The sequence below is a fragment of the Staurois parvus genome, unplaced genomic scaffold (assembly GCF_062004578.1).
Source record: "Staurois parvus isolate SC_StPar_1 unplaced genomic scaffold, SC_StPar_1.0 ptg000174l, whole genome shotgun sequence".
In the NCBI taxonomy this organism is placed as follows: domain Eukaryota; kingdom Metazoa; phylum Chordata; class Amphibia; order Anura; family Ranidae; genus Staurois; species Staurois parvus.
In genome coordinates, this window is record NW_028317970.1 from 1,057,926 (window position 1) to 1,063,925 (window position 6,000).

General features: G+C 48.6%; 1 pseudogene; it reads right to left on the reverse strand.

Annotated features, from left to right (window-relative positions):
- Nucleotides 1-3,171, reverse strand: part of LOC149462480 (uncharacterized) — a 41,548-nt pseudogene extending 38,377 nt beyond the window's left edge.
- Between the last annotated feature and the right edge of the window lie 2,829 nt (nt 3,172-6,000).

Genomic DNA, 6,000 nt, shown 5'->3' on the forward strand with positions numbered 1-6,000 from the left:
GGAAACGCAACTCCGACACCCAAGAAGGGCTGAAGTTGTGTCCTTCATTTCCAGGATCTACTGACCACTCTGCACCCCGACATTTACTGCACTTCATCCATGTCTTTGGGGGCCTCTCATCTCCTTATCAACTGTTTCTTCCATGATGAAGATCAGCCATGGAGTATATCTGAGGTGTATATCAGGGTGTGCTTCTTCCCCACATGAGAGCTGGGATGTCCAGCAACATTCATCTAGAAGACATTTCCCGCACTCAAGGCACTAATACACCTCCAGGGTTGTGTGGGAACCCTGATGTACAGGAAGAATGTACTTGAGTGAGGAACATTTCCTTCACTCAGGACAGGAAAGTAGCTTCTCCCCCATGTGAGATCTCTGATGTTTGGAAAGACTGGACTTCTCTGAAAAACATTTCCCACACTCAGGACAGGAATACGGCTTCTTCCCCGTATGAGATCTCTGATGTGTGTAAAGACTGGACTTCTCTGAAAAAAATTTCCCACACTCAGGACAGGAATATGGCTTCTCGCCCATGTGAGACCTCTGATGTCTGTAAAGATGGGAATTCATTGAAAAACATTTCCCGCACTCAGGACAGGAATACGGCTTCTCACCTGTGTGAGATCTCTGATGTATGTAAAGACTGTACTTCCCTGAAAAATATTTCCCACACTCAGGACAGGAATATGGCTTCTCCCCCGTGTGAGATCGCTGGTGTGTGTAAAGATTGGACTTCCTTGTAAAACATTTCCCACACTCAGGACAGGAACATGCCTTCTCCTCCGTGTGAGATCTCTGATGTCTGTAAAGATGGGACTTCCTTGAAAAACATTTCCCGCACTCAGGACAAGAATACGGCTTCTCCCCCGTGTGAGATCTCTGATGTCTGTAAAGATGGGACTTCTCTGAAAAACATTTCCCGCACTCAGAACAGGAATACGGCTTCTCACCCGTGTGAAATCTCTGATGTCTGTATAGATAGGACTTTGTTGAAAAACATTTTCCGCACTCAGAACAGGAATACGGCTTCTCCCCTGTGTGAGATCTCTGATGTTTGTAAAGACTGGACTTCTCTGAAAAACATTTCCCGCACTCAGGACAGGAATACGGCTTCTCCCCCGTGTGAGATCTTTTATGCACATTAAAATGGGATTTATAATGGAAACCCTTCCCGCACTCAGTACAGGAGAATCGCTTCCCTGTTGGAAGGCCGGCCCGGTCCCGCACAGTCTGAGGTTCCTCAGGATAGGAGGAATCCGATGGTCCATCTACACTGGGTGGTGCCGGATGGACATTGGAGGGAGCCGGGTTTTCTCCTGGACTATACTCTGTGATGTCCTCATCTTCTACTTTCCAGTCTGGAGACAAAGTGAGACAATCCTCGGAGGTTTTCCTCATCTCCCGGCCATGGACTAAAATACAAAGACAAAGAGGATTACTAGACAGGAGCTGATTGGTTCCCCCAAACCAGGACTCCGCCCACATCAGGCAGCTTGGGCTCTGAGGAGCTTACAATTCCACCCTCAAGGGAACTAGGAAATGGCTCCTCTGATCTCCTACCAGGTCATTTCTTTATTCATGGACCTTAGTCAGAGAGTGAGGAAACAACCAGAACTGTCTTTTATAGGAGGGACAGTGATGAGGGGATTATAGGACGAGGGTCCCCACCCCCTCTATCACTCATCGCCATCTTCCCAACACAAGAAGTACTGCACTTCCTTATTTACTCCATGATTTAGTCATGAAGAACAGCGGGGCTGAGCCCCACCAGAGGTCAGAGAGTGAGGATGGGGGGAGAACAACCAAGATGAAGACTGGACTGAGCCTGAAGACCACCATCATTGGGGTATTGACTCCTCCCTCATTATCACTTTCTGTTTAAGGGTCCAAAGTTGGAGGATGTTATCACATTATTATCACCATGTAAAAGTCTGTGCTCCAATCACATCATCCGATATAAAATGTCCAGCTGGGAGGAAATGGGGGGAACAAAAGAGAATCCATATTATGTGTATATATAGCAGTGGGGGGAGGAGGGAGAGCAGAAGTCAGGACTATGGAATGTACAACACAGAGTATATAGTGCAGGGGTCAGGAGTATGTAATGTTCAACATAGAGTATATAGTGCAGGGGTCAGGAGTATGTAATGTACAACAGAGTATATAGTGCAGGGGTCAGGAGTATGTAATGTACAACATAGAGTATATAGTGCAGGGGTCAGGAGTATGTAATGTTCAACATAGAGTATATAGTGCAGGGGTCAGGAGTATGTAATGTACAACAGAGTATATAGTGCAGGGGTCAGGAGGATGTAATGTACAACATAGAGTATATAGTGCAGGGGTAAGGAATATGTAATGTACAACATAGAGTATATAGTGCAGGGGTCAGGAGTATGTAATGTACAACATAGAGTATATAGTGCAGGGGTCAGGAGTATGTAATGTAGAACATAGAGTATATAGAGCAGGGGTCAGGAGTATGTAATGTACAACATAGAGTATATAGTGCAGGGGTCAGGAGTATGTAATGTACAACATAGACTATATAGTGCAGGGGTCAGGAGTATGTAATGTACAACATAGAGTATATAGTGCAGGGGTCAGGTGTATGTAATGTACAACATAGAGTATATAGTGCAGGGGTCAGGAGTATGTAATGTACAACATAGAGTATATAGTGCAGGGGTCAGGAGTATGTAATGTACAACATAGAGTATATAGTGCAGGGGTCAGGAGTATGTAATGTACAACATGGAGTATATAGTGCAGGGGTCAGGAGTATGTAATGTACAAGTTATATAGTATAAGGGGTCAGGACTCACAGTATTAGTATTCTGTAATCAGTGGAAGCTTAAATGTTTACTGTAGACAACATGTAGAGGTGAGCTGGGATTAAACCATCAAGAAACAGGTTAAATTGGAGGTGAGCAAATCCTTGGACAGAGGGGTGGCGGTGGACGTGGCATACTTGGACAGAGGGGTGGCGGTGGGCGTGGCATACTCGGACAGAGGGGTGGCGGTGGGCATGGCATACTCGGACAGAGGGCTGGCGGTGGGCGTGGCATACTCAGACAGAGGGCTGGCGGTGGGCGTGGCATACTCGGACAGAGGGCTGGCGGTGGGCGTGGCATACTCAGACAGAGGGCTAGTGGTGGGCGTGGAACACATGGACAGAGGGCTGGTGGTGGGTGTGGCATACTCGGACAGAGGGATGGCTGTGGACATGGTATACTCGGACAGAGGGGTGGCGGTGGATGTGGTATACTTGGACAGAGGGCTGGCGGTGGGCGTGGCATACTCAGACAGAGGGCTGGTGGTGGGCGTGGCATACATGGACAGAGGGCTGGTGGTGGGCGTGGCATACTCGGACAGAGGGGTGGCTGTGGACATGGTATACTCGGACAGAGTGGTTGCGGTGGACGTGGTATACTTGGACAGAGGGGTGGTGGTGGATGTGGTATACTTGGACAGAGGGGTGGCGGTGAACGTGGTATACTTGGACAGAGGGGTGGCGGTGGACGTGGTATACTCGGACAGAGGGGTGGCTGTGGACGTGGTATACTTGGACAGAGGGGCGGCGGTGGGTGTAGTATTCTTGGACAGAGGGGTGGTATACTTGGACAGAGGGCTGGCGGTGGACATGGCATACTCGGACAGAGGGCTGGTGGTGGGCGTGGCATACATGGACAGAGGGCTGGTGGTGGGCGTGGCATACTCTGACAGAGGGGTGGCTGTGGACATGGTATACTCGGACAGAGTGGTTGCGGTGGACGTGGTATACTTGGACAGAGGGGTGGTGGTGGATGTGGTATACTTGGACAGAGGGGTGGCGGTGGACGTGTTATACTTGGACAGAGGGGTGGCGGTGGACGTGGTATACTCGGACAGAGGGGTGGCTGTGGACGTGGTATACTTGGACAGAGGGGTGGCGGTGGGTGTAGTATTCTTGGACAGAGGGATGGTGTATTTGGACAGAGGGGTGGCGGTGGACGTGGTATACTTGGACAGAAGGTTGGACGTGGAATACTTGGACAGAGGGGTAACGGTGGACGTGGAATACTTGGACAGAGGGGTGGCGGTGGACGTGGTATACTTGGACAAAGGGTTCCCCAAGGTTCAGTGTTATTAGTGGGGTTCCCCAAGGTTCAGTGTTATTAGTGGTGTATTCCAAGGTTCAGTGTTATTATTGGGGTACCCCAAGTCTTAGTGTTATTAGTGGGGTACCCCAAGGCTCAGTGTCATCAGTGGTGTACCCCAAGGTTCATTGTTAGTGGGGTACCCCAAGCTTCAATGTTAGTAGTAGTGTACCCCAAGGCTCAGTGTCATCAGTGGTGTACCCCAAGGTTCATTGTTAGCGGGGTACCCCAAGGTTCAGTGTTATTAGTAGTGTACCCCAAGGTTCAGTGTCATCAGTGGGGTTCCCCAAGGTTCAGTGTTATTAGTGGTGTACCCCAAGGCTCAGTGTCATCAGTGGTGTACCCCAAGGTTCAGTGTTTCTGCCAGGCCTATGGCCAGATGGTGGCCAGGCGAGCACCTCGTCCCTCTGGGTGGAAGCCATATGGTGTCCTTCCAGGCAAGTGCAGTTTGCATGCCTGCAGAGCCACACGATCTGTCAACGGCCACGTACCTCAGACACGGCCAATGACAGATCTGTGTACCAGCCCCGTTGTCAGTACCATGTGATCTGCTGTGCCCAATCACTGCAAGTCACATGACAGTTGTATACAATGGATGGCTTCATTTTCTTTCCAAAAACCCCCAAGTTTTTCTTTGTTTCTGTTATAAAAGTTTTCAAATAAATATTTGTTCTTCATAAATTTAGGCCGAGATGTATTCTGCTACATGTCTTTGGTGAAAATAACCCAAATTAGGATGTATTATTTAGTTTGTAGGAAAGTTATAGAGTTCACAAACTATGGGAGATATCTGAAAATTGATCAATCCTGAAGTACTGATGGCCAATCTCATTTCTTGAGCTCCAAGAATGTCAGAACAGTACAGATATCCCCCAAATGTCAGGACGGTACAGATATCCCCCAAATGTCAGGACGGTACAGATATCCCCCAAATGTCAGGACGGTACAGATATCCCCCAAATGTCAGAACAGTACAGATATCCCCCAAATGTCAGAACAGTACAGATATCCCCCAAATGTCAGGACGGTACAGATATCCCCCAAATGTCAGGACGGTACAGATATCCCCCAAATGTCAGGACGGTACAGATATCCCCCAAATGTCAGGACGGTACAGATATCCCCCAAATGTCAGAACAGTACAGATATCCCCCAAATGTCAGGACGGTACAGATATCCCCCAAATGTCAGGACGGTACAGATATCCCCCAAATGTCAGAACAGTACAGTATCCCCCAAATGTCAGGACGGTACAGATATCCCCCAAATGTCAGAACAGTACAGATATCCCCCAAATGTCAGGACAGTACAGACATCCCCCAAATGTCAGGACGGTACAGATATCCCCCAAATGTCAGGACAGTACAGATATCCCCCAAATGTCAGGACGGTACAGATATCCCCCAAATGTCAGAACGGTACAGATATCCCCCAAATGTCAGGACGGTACAGATATCCCCCAAATGTCAGGACGGTACAGATATCCCCCAAATGTCAGGACGGTACAGATATCCCCCAAATGTCAGAACAGTACAGATATCCCCCAAATGTCAGGACGGTACAGATATCCCCCAAATGTCAGGACGGTACAGATATCCCCCAAATGTCAGGACGGTACAGATATCCCCCAAATGTCAGGACGGTACAGATATCCCCCAATTAATCCCCCAATAGTAATGGGGCCAATGAGGGCTAATGGTGATAAATGTAAGGTTCTGCACTTGGGGGGGGGGGGCTAAGAATATGCATACATCATACATACTGGGGGGGACAATGGTGGAGAAAAATCAGGGGGGGTCAATGGTGGAAAATGATCTAAGGGACAATGGTGGAGAAGGATTTGGGAGATCAGTGGTGGAGA